Genomic DNA, 19022 nt, shown 5'->3' with positions numbered 1-19022 from the left:
CCACTGGGGGGTTCTCCTCGCCGAAGCGGAAGAATCGGGACAGGCCGTCGACGTTGGCATGATCCGTCCCGGGGTGATGCTCGACAGTGAAGTCCATCCCTTGGAGGGAGATTGACCATCGTAGTAGCTTGGGGTTCTCTCCCCTCATCTGCATCAGCCACCGCAAGGGCCGGTGGTCCGTCTGCACTCGGAAGTGGGTTCCGAACAAGTAGGGCCGTAGTTTCTTGAGGGCCCAAACTACGGCGAAGGTCTCTCGTTCTATGGTCCTCCAACGCTGTTCTCGAGGTAGCAGCCTTCGGCTGATGAAGGCTATAGGCTGATCTATGCCCTTGTCGTTGAACTGCGAGAGGACGGCCCTGATGCCGTGTTCGGATGCGTCGGTCTGGACCACAAACTCTTGGGAGTAGTCGGGGGCCTTGAGTACTGGGGCGGTGCATATGGCGGTTTTCAAGGCGTCGAACGCTTGCTGGCACGGGAGGGTCCACTGCACCTTCTCCGGGAGCTTTTTGGAAGTCAACTCCGTGAGGGGCCCTGCGAGGCTACCATAGTCTTTAATGAACCTCCGGTAGTATCCTGTGAGGCCCAGGAAGGCCCGGACTTCCGTCTGAGTGGTGGGGGGCTCCCAGGACTGGATGGCGTCGACCTTTGGCTGGAGGGGGACGACCTGCCCGCTGCCCACCTGATGCCCCAGATAGACCACGGAGCCTTGCCCTAGCTGACATTTGCTGGCCTTCACAGTTAGGCCGGCTTGGCGCAGGGCCAGTAGTACTTGCCGGAGGTGCTGGAGATGTTCGTGCCATTGAGAGCTGAATACGGCTATGTCGTCAAGGTACGCTGCACTGAACCCCTCGAGTCCGGCCAAGACCTTGTTCACCAACCGCTGGAAGGTGGCCGGGGCATTTTTCATTCCGAACGGCATGACCCTGAAGCGGTAGTGTCCATCGGGTGTAGAGAAGGCGGAGCGTTCCTTTGCTCCCTCCGTAAGCGCAATCTGCCAGTATCCGCAGGTCAGGTCGAAGGTGCTGAGGAAACGAGCGGCCCCAAGGCGGTCGATGAGCTCGTCGGCGCGGGGGATAGGATGAGCGTCCGCTCGGGTGACCGCATTGAGCCCCCGGTAGTCCACACAGAATCTTAGTTCGGGGGCGACCCCAGGGGCGGCCGCCTTCGGGACCAGGACTACCGGGCTGGCCCAGGGGCTATCGGAGGGTTCGATCACTCCAAGGGTCAACATCTTCTGGACTTCGGTCTTGATGCAGGTGCGGACCCGGTCAGGCACCCGGTAGGCCCGGTGCCTCACAGGTGGGCTGTCGCCGGTGTCCACGTCGTGGACACACCAGTCGGTGACCCTTGGGATTAGGGAGAAGAGGTCTGCGAATTGTCTGAGCAGCTGGCGACAGTCGTCGGACTGTTGGGGGGTGAGGGTGGTCGACAGTTTCACTCCCTCCACGGAACCATCTATTTCTTTAGCGCCCAGGGGGTCGGGCAGGGGTTCAGTGTCTTCTTCCGCCCCATCGTCGGTGGCTAGGAGCAAACTCAACTCCGTTCTCACAAAGTGGGGCTTGAGACGGTTCACGTGGAGAACCCGGAGGGGGTTCCGCGGGGACTGCACATCGATCAGGTACGTGACCTGACTCTTCCGCTCGATCACCTTGAAGGGGCCAGTCCATTTGTCTTGTAGGGCGCAGGGTTTCACCGGGGCCATGACCCAAACCTGCTGGCCCGGCTGGAACTCGACCAGAGTTGCGTTCTGGTCATACCAGCGCTTCATTTCTTCTTGACTGGCCTCGAGGTTAGCTTCTGCGAGGTCTCTGAACTTCCGGGTCTGGTTGCGGAGCGCCAGGATGTAGCGGAACACATCAGGGGGGGTCCCCCGGGGGCTTGTCTCCCAGCCCTCTTTGACCAGGCTCAGGGGCCCCCGGACGGGGTGTCCGTATAGTAGTTCGAATGGGCTGAACCCCAGGGACTTTTGGGGAACTTCCCGGTACGCGAACAGGAGGCAAGGGAGGAGGACGTCCCATCTTCGGCGCAGGGGCTCTTCGAGGCCCAGGATCATCCCTTTCAGGGTTCTGTTAAAGCGTTCCACCAGGCCGTTGCCCTGGGGGTGGTAGGGGGTCGTGAACTTATATGTTACTCCGCACTGCTGCCACAGGGACTTCATGTAGCGGGATATGAAGTTAGTGCCGCGATCACTCACAACCTCACGAGGGAATCCTACACGGGAGAAGATCCCCATGAGAGCCCGGCCCACCACTGGAGCCGTCACGGTGCGGAGGGGAATGGCCTCGGGGTAGCGGGTGGCATGATCCACCAGGACGAGGATAAATCTGTGGCCCTGGGCGGTCTTCGGATCCAGGGGTCCCACGATGTCGATGCCAACCCGCTCAAACGGGGTACTCACCACGGGAAAGGGTTGTAATGGAGCCTTGCGCTTTCCGCCACTTTTCCCACTGCCCTGGCACGTGAGGCAGGATTTACAGTGGGCCTCTACATTTGCTCGCATCTTGGGCCAATAGAAGTGGGTCACTAACCGCTGATATGTTTTGTCTTGTCCTAAGTGTCCTGCCAAGGGTACATCGTGGGCCAGGCCCAGGAGGAGGAAGCGCAGGGGTACTACCAGTACTCGGGCTGTGCCTAGCTCGGCTGACTTTTGTTCGCTGTATAGGAGGCCATTGTCCCAATATATCCAGTGGGTCCCGGACCGGTCACCGGCGATCTGGGCTTCGGCTTGTTGTCGGAGTCCCACGAGGGAAGGGCAGGTGGCCTGTTCTTGGCAGAACTCTTCACGGGAGGGACCTCCCTCACAGCGCCACTGGGCCATCTCGGGCAGTTCTCCGAGCTCAGTCAGGGCCTCAGGGGCGGAAGGTTCTGATCCCTCGCCCGGGTTAGTGTCTTCTTCTCCTTCCGGAGGAGGGTTGTCTGGTTCTGGTAGGGTGTCCCGTTTCTCGGGGACAGGGTTCCGTGGGAAGGCCTCAACGCCCTCGGAGAGAGGCATTCGCGCGGTCATGGAGCGCGTGGTGGCGCAGACCCATTCGGGTAGGCCCATCATCTCGAGATGGGCTCTTCGTTCTACTTGCCCCCACGGGGAACTCTCGAGGTCGTTGCCCAGGAGGCAGTCTACGGGCTGTGATGTTCGGACGGCTACCTTCAATTCTCCGGAGACTCCTCCCCACTCGAAAGGCACCAGAGCCATCTGGCAGAGGCTCTCAGAATTGTCGGAGGATATGACCGGACAGAGGGCATCGGGTAGGATCTGGTCTTCAGAGATTAGGTTGTGGTGGACCGCGGTGACACTTGCCCCGGTATCGCGGAGGCCCTCGACTCGGTGGCCGTTGATGGTCACCTGCTGTCGGTACTTCTTCGTGTTGGCGGGCAAGGGTGTTCCGGGGACCATTTCTCGATCCCCACGGGAGACCAGGGCCATGGCAGCTGGTTCCCACTCTTCGGAGTCCTCTATCTCTTCCCCTAGGGCCACGGAGGCCATCTGCCAGGCCGGAGGGTTGGTCGTTGCGGGTCGTTGATACAGGGGACACTGGGGGTCATTGGCGTAGTGTCCGGGCTGTTGGCAGCGGAAGCAGGTGGTCCTGGTTCGTGGCCCCAGCCGCCCCGGGGCTCCGGTGCTGGCTGGGGACGGGGCTGGGCCTGCCGCCGATGGGCTGCTGGGAGGGCTGTGCGGAGGCCCCCCTTGGAAGTCTCTCGGTCGGCCTTGGTTTCCTCCGCCCCTCTGGCGGGGGGGTCCTTGACTGTGGCGACCGTAGTCCCCCACGGGGCCTCTGGTGGCCCGGGTGTTCACCCAACGGTCAGCCTCGGCGGCCAGCTTCCGAGGGTCGGTGAGTTTACTGTCCAGGAGATGTTGGCGCAGTTCTACAAAGCAATTGAGCTTGCTGCCCTTGACCCACCCGTCGAAGGCCCGGCTGTAAAAGTTCACGTATTCTACCCATGTGGTGCCCGGTATCTTTTTGCAATCTCGGAACCGTTGCCGGTACATTTCGGGGGTGAGTCCGTATCGGCCCACGAGGGCCTCCTTCATGTGGCTGTAGGAGTTCATGACCGTGGAGGGCAGATCCAGCAGGGTATCTCTTCCTTCGCTTAGAAACCGGCCCCATAGTCCTGCCCCCCAATCCTTCTGCGGGACTCGGTGAGAGGTCATGGCGACTTCGTAGGCCTTAAACCACTGCTGGATATCGTCGTTTTTGTAATACTCCTTTACCACATCCTTGGGGATGTGGACCTTGGCTTCTACGGTGGGAGCGGATGGTGGATTCCCGGAGGGTCGTGACTCTTCACCTTTAGCCCTCAACTCGATCTCTTTTAGGCTGCGTTCATGTTCCAGCTGGAGTTTCTTTTCTTCGTGCTCTCTTTGGCGTCTCTTCTCCTCGAGTTCCCCTTGTAGCCGTAACTGCTCGACGGCTAACTTTTTCTCGGCCAGTTTTATTTCTCCCTCGATTTTCAGTTTGGCCAGTTCAAGTTTGTGGTTGCGGCCTCTCTCTCGGTCTGCTAGTTCTTCGGGGGACAGGTTCCCCTCTGGCCCGCTGTTTCTCACTGGGATGCTTCGTGGTTCCCGGGCGGAATCTCCTTCTGTTTGGGTCGGGGACGCCCCTGTCTCGACCCAGGTTTTTAGTACTTTCTGGAAGTCTTCCTTTGTGCTTAATCCGGTGGTAGCGATTCCAAGGTCTTTGCAAAATTGTTTTAATTCTCTATGCGTATAATAGTCCAATTGATCCTCTCGGAACGTCGAGTTCATTTCGGTACCTGCGGCACCCATGGAGGTTTCTCCTTCCATCTCTGTTTGGCAGTGCGTCAGTCGTTCACTGCACGCTCTCTTTCGGTGTCGGCTCGGATCCCGTCGTCTGCCACCAAATGTTGGAAAGGCGTTCGCCGGAGAGGGGTACGATACACGTCTTGCCCACCCCTTTGACCCACCTCTCCCAAGTAGGCCGAACCAGGCGCGCACACCCTGAGCTTACACTACGAACAGAGAGACACCACACGTATTTCTTCGTAGGACGATAGGGTCTTTTATCGAAGGTTTCAAGGGATCTTTATGATCCAAGTTGCAAGTAGTACAGCAGTGGTACAAGAGACTACAAATCGGTGGTAGGGGAATGGGGGTAGCGGGACAGTCTTTGGATGTAGTGTCTCTGCCAAGTACCCTGCGGACAGCTCACAATCCTCGAGCTGGAGGGTGTTGTTTCTCTTGGCGATATCTTGCCAATTCTTCCTCGAGGGGAGCGCCGCGAGTCACTCAGCAGGCACAGGTAGTTCGGAGTTCGGGAGCCGCGACCTCGTCAGCAGGGCTCAGGTGGTTCAATGGTCGGAGGCCGCGAGTCACTCAGCAGGCACGGGTGGTTTCGGAGTTCGGGAGCCGCGACGGCGTCAGCAGGGCTCAGTTGGTGCAATGGCTGGAGGCCGCGAGTCACTCAGCAGGCCCAGATGGTTCGGTGCTCGAGAGCCGCGACAGCGTCAGCAGGGCTCCGGTGGTTCCAGGTCTTCTCTGCCATTCGTCCCTCCGGCACTCCCTATTATACTCCTCCTGCCCTTTGAAGTCCGGAGTCCTCGCAGAGAGGGGCCTTTGGTGACTGAGGGGGTTCGGTGGGATTTCCTGCCGCTCCTTCCTTTGGTCCTTTCAGGTGGGTCTGGGGAGGGACCCCAGACGCTCGGCAGGCGAGGCGCCTGCACCACAGGGGCCGGGTGGCCGATCGAGCCCTCCCGGGGGAAGGCGATCCGCGGTGTGACTGGGCTGGCGCCTCTTGGTCTGGCTCGGGGGGTTCCCGCTCCCTTGGTCGGACATGCGTGATAGGGTGTCGAGTCTGGCGGGGGCTCTGGCCGGCCCTCGGGTCTGCGTGGCTGGGGCGGCCGGAGTCGGAGATGCCGTGTCTTGGGGTGGTTGCAGGTTGTCTGGATGATCGGGAGGGCCTACGCCGTGAGGCCGGTCTCACAGGGTGTGAGTTATAACGAAAGTTAATTGTTGTAAGAGGGGATGCAGGAAGTGAGGCTGAGCGCGCGCTGGCGAAAGCAGTCTGCTGCTTTCAAGTCCGATGCCAGATGCCAGCTTCGCGCTTGAATGCCTCACATGCACTGGCCATAAACCGCATTCCTAAGGTCTTGTGCCCCTTACTAAATCGTGAGGCGGCGCACGCGCAGGAAGTAGCTGGTGGCAAATGGAGTGCGCGTGGTTGTGCACGTAACCGCCACCCGATCCGCCTGGGAAGCCTTTGGGAGCATTTTCTGAAGCCCCTACATAAGTCTCGCTAAGCATTTGCTTACGCGATAGCCAGGCGAGACCTAAAAAAAAACATGAGCGCGCGCAAGGTTGACCGTTCCCCCCAAATGTCGTTTCTCCTACGCCTCTGACTGCACGTATTACCTTCTGCGAGAGGGGAAGCTTGCTTTGCCACTGTCCCATCTCTGTGAGGAAGTAAAACTTGCACTGTCCCATTTGTTCCTGTCCTGTGATGGAAAAGGCTTGCACTGATGCTGCCCTAGCTGTACCCGTCCCCAGAGGTTGGGACGCTCGCAGTGTTCCTGCTAAAGGTGGACATGTTCTACGAAGAGGGTGCTTCCAGGCATGTTGCCGCATCTTACAGGGATACAAAGGATATTTGGAATCTATTTGCATGACGTGACCAGGCCAGTTGGACCCTGTGCAAACACTAGGTGAGGGGTCCCAACTCAGAGATCCTGGTTTTAATCACAGCTTCCCAGCTTGTGCGAACTGTGTGACCTTGGGCAACTACTCTTCTTCCCTCTGCCTACTTTCCTATGATCATCATATTTGAGAACACCTGGAAATAATTCAGTTAAGGATGTTCATGTACAAAAACCTCTCTTGCAGATGGTATAATACGCCATATTGCTGCTTCAATACAAACTATAAAGGAAGGGGGGGAGAGAACGGGATACCCACAAAGGATCGGATTGGCATAATGTCTAATAAGGCAACCTGGTTTCAATCCTGGCTCCAAAGCTTGACCAAACCGTGTGGTCTTTGGCGATTACCTTTCTTCCCGAGGCTCCTTTTCCGTTATCCTCACATCTGAGGGCACCATCAGGATACACACTGTACAGCAATCTCTCTTCTGTAGGACTGAACAGACTAGAACGTTTCTCCAGCTATAAAAATAAAGGCTTATGGGCGGAAACAAGACAACTCACTTGCCTTTTGAGTTATTAATAAAACTGTCGCTGCACAAAGGGTTGGTTCACTAATTCTAATGAAGGGCACTAGGTACAATGATAAAATCTAAGACGAACGAATGCAAAACACTTTATGTAAGAGTTCGCACGTGACATTAGCTATAAACAAAGTGATGGGCAGTGCGGTGCAGCAGGCAGGAGGTCCGGGAGGAGTCAGGAGCTCGTCTCCTGAACTGCACTGCACTGCCTTTCCAGACTGTACAACTGTCCTGACGCCGCTCACTCACCCTTAAGTGCACTATCTACCTGTGTTGTACCTGTCCTGTATGTGCGAGAGAACCCTGGCATGTTCCTTCTGCTGCTGCCGCCACCTGCCCATAACTTACTTTTGGCACTAGGGAAGGTTGTGCTGCTGTCATCCATGTTGTACCTTTGTGTTGTGGAACTCAGTATAAAACCTACCCCTACGCGTAAGAAAAAAATGATTACATCGCCAGTGCTTGTTTTAATGCAGGATGCGAGTGAAACCGTTAAGCATCAAACTACGTGAGGAGAGATTACTTTTGGGTTTACACGGGGAATAAGCATTTTTTTTTAAAGGAAGCAGTCAACCTAGTAAAAATGTGAAAAAAGAACAGACAAGACGAGTTTGTAAAAATTTGCAAAGATGGCTGACGAACCGCCAATTCTGGCATTTTAGCCAAAAGCAGTTTGCATGCTGGGGTTTAGAGGCCACAATGGAAGTGTTAAAAACAAAACTACAAGCCCCACAATGCAACATGTTGCTGGTTGGAAGAAAACAAAAATAGATGATGGTATCCTATGTCGTAGTGGCATAGTGCAGTGTAGTGAAATGCAAAATAAACATTTTCTCCTGTCTTTTTGTAATTTTTCTTGTAAGCAAATCATGGTTTAAAGTCCCACTGGGTGAGAGGGCAGAGACAGCCTTTCAGGTGCAAATACAAGCATCTCACTGCTAATGGGTTAAACACTGAATATAATACCATTTACCAGCACAACATGGGTCTAGAGACACACAGAAAGGCAGAATAGAGTCCGCTATTTCAGATCACATTCTCAGCCTACAGCTTGGTGCCATTAGCTGGTGCGCTTACACCACCACTGTTAAGCGCCCGGCTTTTAACTAGTGCACCACGTGCTGCCCCACGAGGCCGCCAGTAACTGCAACACTGGGGCTCGTGCCCCAGCCCTTTCACTTTATAAATCACTGTTAGCAGATCTGTTAATCCCACTGGTGCAACTCCAGTGAGGCAGGACTACGGCTCCCACAATGCATCACATTATTAAACGAAAGCTCAGGACTGGAAAAGACTCGAGACCTGACTGTTCAACTGAAACCCCCACCGCAGCAGCCTCAGCGCCTGGTTACCCTTGGGGGCGATTAGACGCACTTTACAAAACTTGTTGATGTTAAATTGATAATGAATACGTGGTTGCTGGCGAATGAGTGCATCAGATAATCTGTGCTAGAAGTAAAATGTGGACTTTATGCCACATCCGAGCGAATAAACGGAAATACTTCTTTGCTCGGATACCAACCCCACCTTGTTCTCTCTCTTACACGCACATCACGCACATGGTCACTGCTTATCATGAACTAGCATTACGGGCGCTCTATTACATAAATAAAGAGCCATGGTGAATGCTGCTGGATGCTGTTTGGCAGGTGGGAGGGGTAAATAAAAGGCCACAGTGATTAAACAAAGAAAGTGAAACCAGCCATGGCATCGTTGCTGGATGATGTTTGGGAGACAGAGAACAAGAGCGCACTGAAGCTGACAAGGAGGGAGTGGGAGGGGGGAGTGGGGGCGGGCGCAGTGGTGCGGGCCGCAGTTGTAAAAGGCAGGGAGAGGGTGAGATTGAGGAAGGGAAAGATAGGGATCAAAGGAAAAAACAAGGGGGTGGCAAATGGTGTGCACTTTGATGTCCTCAGTGGCCGCGCGGCTCACTGAGGACATCAAAGCAAGTGATCAGGCAGTGCTTTTCAGGCTGCCAAATGGTGCGCGCGCCCGGGGCACATGCACTGTATTTGGAGGCCTGAAAAGCCACTGTTTGCACTTCCAAAACTCGCTTACTATAAGTCTCGCCAGAGCAGCGCTAAAGCGCTGTCTCAGGCGAGACCTAAAAAGGGAGAAAAAAAAAAGAAAAATGCATGGTGTGGGTCTGTGGCCGGTTGGTCACTTGTGTGGGGGTTGGCCACCAGTAGGGAGTTTCATGCAGGTTCTGGCCTCAGGCCAGGGCATGTGGCCAACCCCAGGCCATGCATGGCCTTCAGCTATGTGTGGGGTGTGTTTGTCAGCTTTGTGGAGTAGGCCACAAGGCCTGGCTGCAGCCCAGGCTCATGCTACCAACCTCCAGCCATTTATGGACAAAGACCGTGGAAGGCAAGGGGCAGCTGCTGGACCTGGCTGCAGGCATGTGTTGGGCACAGGGCTTGGCTTCAAGCCTTGTTACCAAACCATTGCTGTGGGGAGGCCTGTGCAGCAGGGGGTTGGCCGCAAACATATAATAAAATATTACTCTGCATTTAAAAAAACAAAGAAATGAATTGTTAAAAAGGTTAAAGTGGATATATATGTGAGGAAGGTAAGAAGATTTGAACTTATGTGTAAAATAAAATCACAGAAAATGAAATACTATTCAAATAACAAAAAGACAAGTATAGTTTGCACCACTGTAATGCACTGCTAATGACCTCACATATTAGATGGCAGGTGGCATCTGAAATCTATGGCGATGCAAGTTATACTTACGTCAGTTATGTGTAACTGGTGAATTTCAGTGTGTTTTTGATTTTTAAACAGCAGTGTAGATAGATAGATAGATAGATAGATAGATAGATAGATAGATAGATAGATAGATAGATAGATAGATAGATAGATAGATAGATAGATAGATAGATAGATAGATAGATAGATAGATAGATAGATGCACACACACACACTTTACAATTGCCTATTGTAGTTGGTCCCTCCAGTTTTATCTGGTGCCCATTGTGTGCTCTCCTAAAAATTACTTTTACAGGCACCACTGCTCTAGTAAAAGCAAAATAACTCTGGAACCCCGTAAATGAGGGCTGGCACCCACTATCTGCAACCCCCACCCGGAATGAGCACTGCTTTCACTTTCCACCAATCTGGCATCCCAAGTTTCAGTTACCTTTCCCATTTAATGACATGCAACCAACTGACACTCCCCGTCGGATCAAGACCAAAACTGGCAATGACAACACACGCTCCCTGTAGGCTAGTGCAGCAGACGGCTCAATTCCTATGAAGCCATCTCATTTTCTCCTTGAGTTTTACTGTACTCACCCTAGTTCTCTGATTTATAGGGCAATCTTGTAGTGTGAGATTAATTTACCCACCACAGAGAGGTTTTAAGGCATGGGCAAAGTGGCGAATTTCCCAGGGCCCCGACATTCCAAGGACCTCTCTGGTAAATGGCGTGGGAAAGTCAGAAGTCCTTCATGGAGAGTGCACTCCTCTGCGCTGTGGCACCCTGTGCACAGCTGGGAGTTCAAAGGTTTTTTTTTAAATCTGTGAATTTATACCAAAAGTGCCAACTTTCAAGGCCTGTGCAAATTAAGTACAAAATCCTAATCTAAAAGAGTCAATTTTTTAGAAAATGCCAACAGTTCCACAGAAGACTCAGCTAATGTGTTCAGTCTGTTTGCCTTGTGTTAGTTTACCAATTGTCTACATAGAATTATGTATAGGATTTTAGCAACTCATTGAGAGCCTCCTGACGAAGAGCTATTTTATTCAAAATGTACAGAGGCAGATAAAATGTACCAATTACCCTAATGGAAAATGGTACAAAGGTAACTTGTTTTTCACAGACAGTGAAAGGGACATTATTGATCAGAAAACAAAAAACATTTGGTGAAGATAACTGCTATGGAAAAGTGAAGACAAAACTAAGTCCTACCGGACGCCATAAGATATCTAGACTGATGAAATGGTGGAATGGCAACACTAGTCCTATCAGATTTGGGCATCAAACAGACCAAGGGAGAGACAATAGACACCAAAGACAGACTGTTATGGACTGGGGGCAAGAAGACCAGCTTGGACAATTTCAAGAGTCTAGCTATGCACAATGACCAGTCCCCATGCGGTAGGCCTGTGGAAAGGCAGGACTCTTCTGGGTCCAGCGACACAGCGGAAAAACTGGTATCTCACGAGTGCACTAAACACATTAGAGCACAAAAAGCTTTACCCGATTTGGACATCGGTGCCTGTCGAACTAATGGCTGCTGATGGAAGTCACCCCGAGCCATGGTCCTCGTGAGCGAGGAGGTACGTGACCGTAGTCACAGAGCCCGCGCGTGGACCTCCAGCGCAGCTGACGCAATACCAAGATGGAGATGGGAAACTCACTCGATTAGCCTGGCATGATAGATGGACGAGCCGTGACTCTGCTAAGATTCATGAAACCCCACTGGGGAAATAACAAGTGCCACGGTTCAAAGCCAGTCTGTCACAAGAGCGGCCCCCGCCTGGGACCCTGCGAAGTGCCCGGCAAAAGTACATGTAAACAAGGACCGATTTGAATGTTCTTGTTAGGGGCATCTGGCAGTCAGCGAGGCGAGGGCCGCCATCTTGAGACCATTACAGCTCGGGCTTAGCTGCTCTCCCAGCTCATTAGCGAGCTGTAAACATTCCTCCTGTGTGAGATGCTCTAGGACTCCGACTGAGCCATGCAGTCACTGGTCGGGGGAAACCACGATATTTGTGTCAATTTCTTGTATTTTCAAATCCTCAGTTTAAAACTGACCATTAGTTGAAGGTTTCAGACGGAGAGCTCTGTGCAGGCAACAATGGCAGGTGCAGCTCAGACGGCATCAATTCAGGCTTCCTGTGCCGGGACGCCAGTGTGCTCATTCCGAGTGTGGCCTTTTTGTTTACTCACCTATAAAGTGTTTCAATGATGATGATTTTTTTCCCAGTGAATTCATGAAATTAATTCCTTTTGAAGCAGTCCCCTGCTGAAAGTAGTACTCTAAATGCATTATGCTGTAAAACAAGAGTTTGACGGAGGATAGCTGGAAATTGATAAAGAGAAAAAACTACATTGGTAATGCCAATTGTTCTGACTCACATAGTGAATTTTTTCAAGCTTCAGGGAATGATATAACATGGGTGTCACACGCAGCATGTGAACCATATGGATCAGCAGTGCAACCCTCTTTCACACATTCACCACATGTGCAACATGGACATCAGTAGTTCAAGTTTCCCTCAGAAATAAACAATGGCTGACACCTGGGCATTAGCAGGCCAGACTTCACTTAACACTCATTTTAGATTCCACAAGGGCATCAAGAGTGCAAGCTTCCCTCACACACAACAGATTCAACATGGGCATCATCACTGCAAGCTTTATTCACACACAACAGATTCATCATGAGCATCATCACTGCAACCTTCCCTCACACACAACAGATTCAACATGGAAATCGACAGTGCAAGCTTCCCTCACACACAACAGATTCCACATGGCATCATCACTGCAAGCTTCCCTCACACATAACAAATTCAACATGGGCATCTTCTGTGCAAGCTTCCCTCACACAACAGATTCCACATGGCACCATCACTGCAAGCTTCCCTCACACACAACAAATTCAACTTGGGAATCATCCTTTCTATCTTCCCTCACACATTACAGGTTCCACATGGCATCATCAGTGCAAGCTTCCCTCACACACAAATTCAACATGGGCATCTTCTGTGCAAGCTTCGCTCACACACAACAGCTTCCACATGGCATCATCACTGCAAGCTTCCCTCACACACAACAGATTCAACATGGGCATCATCAGTGCACACATCCCTCACACACAACAGATTCAACATGGGCATCATCAGTGCACACATCCCTCACACACAACAGATTCAACATGGGCATCATTAGTGGAATTTTCCCTCACACACAACAGATTCCACATAGCATCATCATTGTAAGCGTGCCTCAAAAAAACAACAAATTCATCATGTGCATCATTTGTGCACTCCTCCCTCACACACAACAGATTCAACATGGGCATCATCAGTGCAAGCTTCCATCACACACAACAGATTCAACATGGGCATCATCATTGCAAGCTTACCGCACACATAACCATTTCAAAATGGGCATCAACAGTGCAAACTTCCCTTACAACAGATTCCATAAGCATCATCACTGGAAGACTCCCTCAGACACAACAGACTCAACATAAGCATCAATGCTGCAAGCATCCCTTACCCACAACAAATTCCACATAACATCCTCACTGCAAGCTTCCCTCACACACAACTAATTCAACAAGGGTATCATCAGTGCACTCCTCCCTCGCCTACAACAAATTCCACATGTGCATCATCACTGCAAGCTTCCCTCACACACAACAGATTCCACATGGCATCATCACTGCCAGCTTCCCTCACACACAACAGATTCAACATGGGCATCATCAGTGCACATGTCCCTCACACACAACAGATTCCACATGGCATTATCACTCCAAGCTTCCCTCACATACTACGGATTCAGCATGGGCATCAACAGTGCAAGCTTCCCTTACACACAACAGATTCCACAAGCATAATCACTGCAAGCATCCCTCACACACAATAGACTCAACATGGGCATCAACAGTGCAAGCTTCCCTTACACACAACAGATTCCACAAGCATCATCACTGCAAGCATCCCTCACACACAACAGATTCAACATGGGCATCAACAGTGCAAGCTTATCTTACACACCACAGATTCCACATGGCATCATCGCTGCAAGCTTCCCTCTCACACAACAAATTCAACATGGGAATCATCAGTACAAGCTTCCCTCAGACACAACAGATTCAACATGGGCATCATCACTGCAAACTTCCCTCACAAACAACAGATTCCACATGACATCATGACTGTAAGACTCCCTCAGACACAACAGATTCAACATAAGCATCAATGCTGCAAGCTTCCCTCACAAACAACAATTTCCACATGGGCATCATCAGTGCACACCTCCCTCACATACAAGAGATTCCACATGGCATCATCACTGCAAGCTTCCCTCACAAACAACATATTTAACATGGGCATCATCAGTGCACGCCTCCCTCAGACACAACATATTAAACGTGGGCATCATTGCTGCAAGCTTCCCTCACAAACGACAGATTCCACAAGGGCATCATCAGTGCAAGCTTCCCTCACACAGAACAGATTCCACATGGCATCCTCACTGCAAACTACCCTAACACACAACTGATTCAACATGGCATCAACAGTGCAAGCTTCCCTTACACATAACAGGTTCCACATGGCATCACCACTGCAAGCTTCCCTCACACACAACAAATTCAACATGGGAATCATCAGTGGAAGCTTCCCTTAGACACAACAGATTCAACATAAGCATCAATGCTCCAAGCATCCCTCAGACACAACAAATTCCACATAACAACCTCACTGCAAGGCTCCATAACACACAACTAATTCCAAATGGGCATCATCAGTCACACCTCCCTCAAACACAGCAGATTCCACATGGCATTATCACTGCAAGCCTCCCTCAGGCACAAAACAATCAACATAAGGCATCATCAGTGCACACCTCCCACACACACAACAGATTTAACAAGGGCATCATCATTGCAAGCTTCCCTCACACACAACAGATTCCACATGGGGTTCACCAGTGCAAGCTTCCCTCACACACAACAAATTCCACATGGCATCATCACTGCAAGCCTCCCTTACACGTACCAGATTCAACATGGGCATCATCAGTGCACCCCTCCCTCACACACAACAGACTCCACATGGCATCACCACTGCAAGCTTCCCTCACACACAACAAATTCAACATGGGAATCATCAGTGCAAGCTTCCCTCAGACACAGCAGATTCCACAAGTATCATCACTGCAAGCTTCCCTCACACACAACAAATTCAACATGAGAATCATCAGTGCAAGCTTCCCTCACACACAACAAATTTAACATTGGCATCATCACTGCAAGCTTCCCTCACACACAACAGATTCAACATGGGCATCATCACTGCAAGCTTCCCTCACACACAACAAATTCAACATTAGCATCATCACTGCAAGCATTCGTCACACACAACAGATTCAAGATGGGCATCATCAGTGCACGCCTCACTCAGACACAACATATTCAACGTGGGCATCATCGCTGCAAGCTTCCCTCACACACATCAGATTCAACATGAGCATCATCACTACAAGCTTCCCTCACACACAACAAATTCAACATTAGCATCATCACTGCAAGCATCCCTCACAAACAACAGATTTAACATGGGCATCGTTACTGCAAGCTTCCTTTGCACACAAACTATTTAACATGGGCATCATCAGTGCACACCGCCCTCACACACAACAGATTCAAAATATGCATCAACAGTGTAAGCTTCCCTTACACACAACAGATTCCACGTGACATCATCACTGCAAGCTTCCCTCACACACAAATTCAACATGAGAATCATCAGTACAAGCTTCCCTCAGACACAACAGATTCAAAATGGGCATCTTCGCTGCAAGCTTCACTTACACACAACAGATTCCACATGGCATAATCACTGCAAGCTTTCCTCACACACAACAGATTCAACATAAGCATCAACAGTGTACACTTCCTGTACACACAACAGATTCCACATGAGCTTCATCACTGCAAGCTGCCCTCACACACAACAGATTCAACATGGGCATCATCACTGAAAGCTTCCCTAACACACAACAGATTCAACATGGGTATCAACAGTGCAAGCTTCCCTTACACACAACAAATTCCGCATGAGCTTCATCACTGCAAGCTTCTCACACACACAACAGATTCCACATGGCATCATTGCTGCATGCTTCCCTCTCACACAACAAATTCAACATGGGAATCATCAGTGCAAGCTTCCCTCACACACAACAAATTCAACATTGGCATCATCACTGCAAGCATCCCTCACCCACAACAAATTCCACATGGGTATCAACAGTGCAAGCTTCCCTTACACACAACAAATTCCGCATGTGCATCATCAGTGTACTCCTCCCTCACACACAATAGATTCAACATGGGCATCATCCCTGCAAGCTTTCCTCACACACAACAGGTTCAACATGGGCATCATCACTGCAAGCTTCCCTCACCCACAACAGATTCCACATGGCATCATCACTGCAAGCTTTCCTCACACACAACAGATTCAACATGGGCATCATCGCTGCAAGCTTCCCTTACACACAACAGATTCCACTTGGCATAATCACTGCAAGCTTCCATCACACACAACATATTCAACATGGGCATCATCAGTGCACACCTCCCTCACACACAACTGATTCCACATGGGCATCATCACTGCAAGCTTCCCTCACACACAACAGATTCAACATGGGCATCAACAGTGCAAGCTTCCCTTACACACAACAGATTCCACAAGCATCATCACTGCAAGATTCCCTCACACACAACAAATTCAACATGGGAATCATCATTTGAAGCTTCCCTCACACAAAACAGATTCCACATGAGCATCATCAGTGCAAGCTTCCATCACACGCAACAAATTCCACATGGCATAATCACTGCAAGCTTCCCACACACTCTACAGATTCAACATGGTCAAAATCACTGCAAGCTTCCCTCCGATTAAACAGATTCCACATGGCATCATCACTGCATGCTTCCCTCACAAATAACAGATTCAACATTGGCATCATCAGTGCAAGCTTCCCTCACACACAACACATTCAACATGTGCATCATCACTGCAAGACTCCCTCAGACACAAAAGATTCAACATAGGCATCAATGCTGCAAGCTTCCCTCACACACAACAAATTCCACATAACAACCTCACTGCAAGCCTCCTTAACATACAACTAATTCCACATGGGCATCATCTGTCTCACCTCCCTCAAAAACAACAGATTCCACATGGCATCATCACTGCAAACCTCCCTCAGACACAAAAGATTCAACATGGGCATCTTCACTGCAAGCTTCCCTTACACACAAAATATTTGACTTGGGCATCAACAGTGCAAGCTAGCCGTACACATAACAGGTTCCACATACACCACTGCAAGCTTCCCTCACACACAACAAATTCAACATGGGAATCATCGGTGCAAGCTTACCTCAGACACAACATATTCAACATGGGCATCATCACTGCAAGATTCCCTCACACACAACAGATTCCACACGAGCTTCATCACTGCAAGCTTCCCTCACTCACAACAGATTCAACATGGGCATCAACAGTGCAAGCTTCCCTTACACATAACAGGTTCCACATGGTATCACCACTGCAAGCTTCCCTAACACACCGCAAATTCAACATGGGAATCATCAGTGCAAGCTTCCCTCAGACACAACATATTCAACATGGGCATCATCACTGCAAGCTTCCCTCACATACAACAGATTCCACACAAACTTCATCACTGCAAGCTTTACTCACACACAACAGATTCAACATGGGCATCAACCGTGCAAGCTTCCCTTACACATAACAGGTTCCACATGGTATCTCCACTGCAAGCTTTCCTCACATAAAACAGATTCCACATGGCATCATCACTGCATGCTTCCCTCACAAATAACAGATTCAGCATTGGCATCATCAGTGCAAGCTTCCCTCACACACAACAAATTCAACATGCGCATCATCACTGCAAGACTCCCTATGACAAAACAGATTCAACATAGGCATCAATGCTGCAAGCTTCCCTCACTCACAACAAATTCCACATAACAACCTCACTGCAAGCCTCCATAACATATAACTAATTCCACATGGGCATCATCTGTCTCACCTCCCTCAAACACAACAGATTCCACATGGCATCATCACTGCAAGCGTCCCTCCGACACAAAAGATTCAACATGGGCATCTTCACTGCAAGCTTCCCTTACACACAAAAGATTCAACTTGGGCATCATCAGTGCACCCCTCCCTCACACACAACAGATTCCACATGGCATCATCACTGCAAGCTTCCCTCACTCAAAACAGATTCAACATGGGCATCAACAGTGCAAGCTTCCCTTACACATAACAGGTTCCACATGGTATCACCACTGCAAGCTTCCCTCACACACAACAAATTCAACATGGGAATCATCAGTGCAAGCTTCCCTCAGACACAACATATTCAACATGGGCATCATCACTGCAAGCTTCCCTCACACACAACAGATTCCACACGAGCTTCATCACTGCAAGCTTCCCTCACACACAACAGATTCAACATGCGCATCATCACTGCAAGCGTCCCTCACAAAAAACAGATTAAACATTGGCATTAAACAGGTTCCACATGGTATCACCACTGCAAGCTTCCCTCACACACAACAAATTCAACATGGGAATCATCAGTGCAAGCTTCCCTCAGACACAACATATTCAACATGGGCATAATCACTGCAAGCTTCCCTCACACACAACAGATTCCACACGAGCGTCATCACTGCAAGCTTCCCTCACACACAACGGATTCAACATGCGCATCATCACTGCAAGCGTCCATCACAAAAAACAGATTAAACATTGGCATTATCAGTGCAAGCTTCCCTCACACCCAACAGATTCAACATGGGCATCATCAGTGCACGCTTCCCTCACACACAACAGATTCCACATGGCATCATCACTGCAAGACTCCCTCAGACACAACAGACTCAACATAAGCATCAATGCTGCAAGCTTCCCTCACCCACAACAAATTCCACATAACATCCTCACTGCAAGCTTCCCTCACACACAACAGATTCAACATGGGCATATACAGTGCAAGCTTCCCTTACACACAACAGATTCCACATGGCATCTTCAGGG

General features: G+C 50.5%; 1 protein-coding gene across 2 annotated transcripts in view; it reads right to left on the bottom strand.

Moving 5' to 3' along the window:
- The window catches only part of POLR3GL (RNA polymerase III subunit GL), a 549275-nt gene that overhangs the window by 374874 nt on the left and 155379 nt on the right, over window positions 1-19022 (bottom strand). The window lies entirely within an intron of this gene.

This window comes from Triturus cristatus, chromosome 12 (assembly GCF_964204655.1).
Source record: "Triturus cristatus chromosome 12, aTriCri1.1, whole genome shotgun sequence".
In the NCBI taxonomy this organism is placed as follows: Eukaryota; Metazoa; Chordata; class Amphibia; order Caudata; family Salamandridae; genus Triturus; species Triturus cristatus.
Note: the sequence above shows the minus strand (reverse complement) of the source record. Positions and strands in the feature narration are given on the sequence as shown.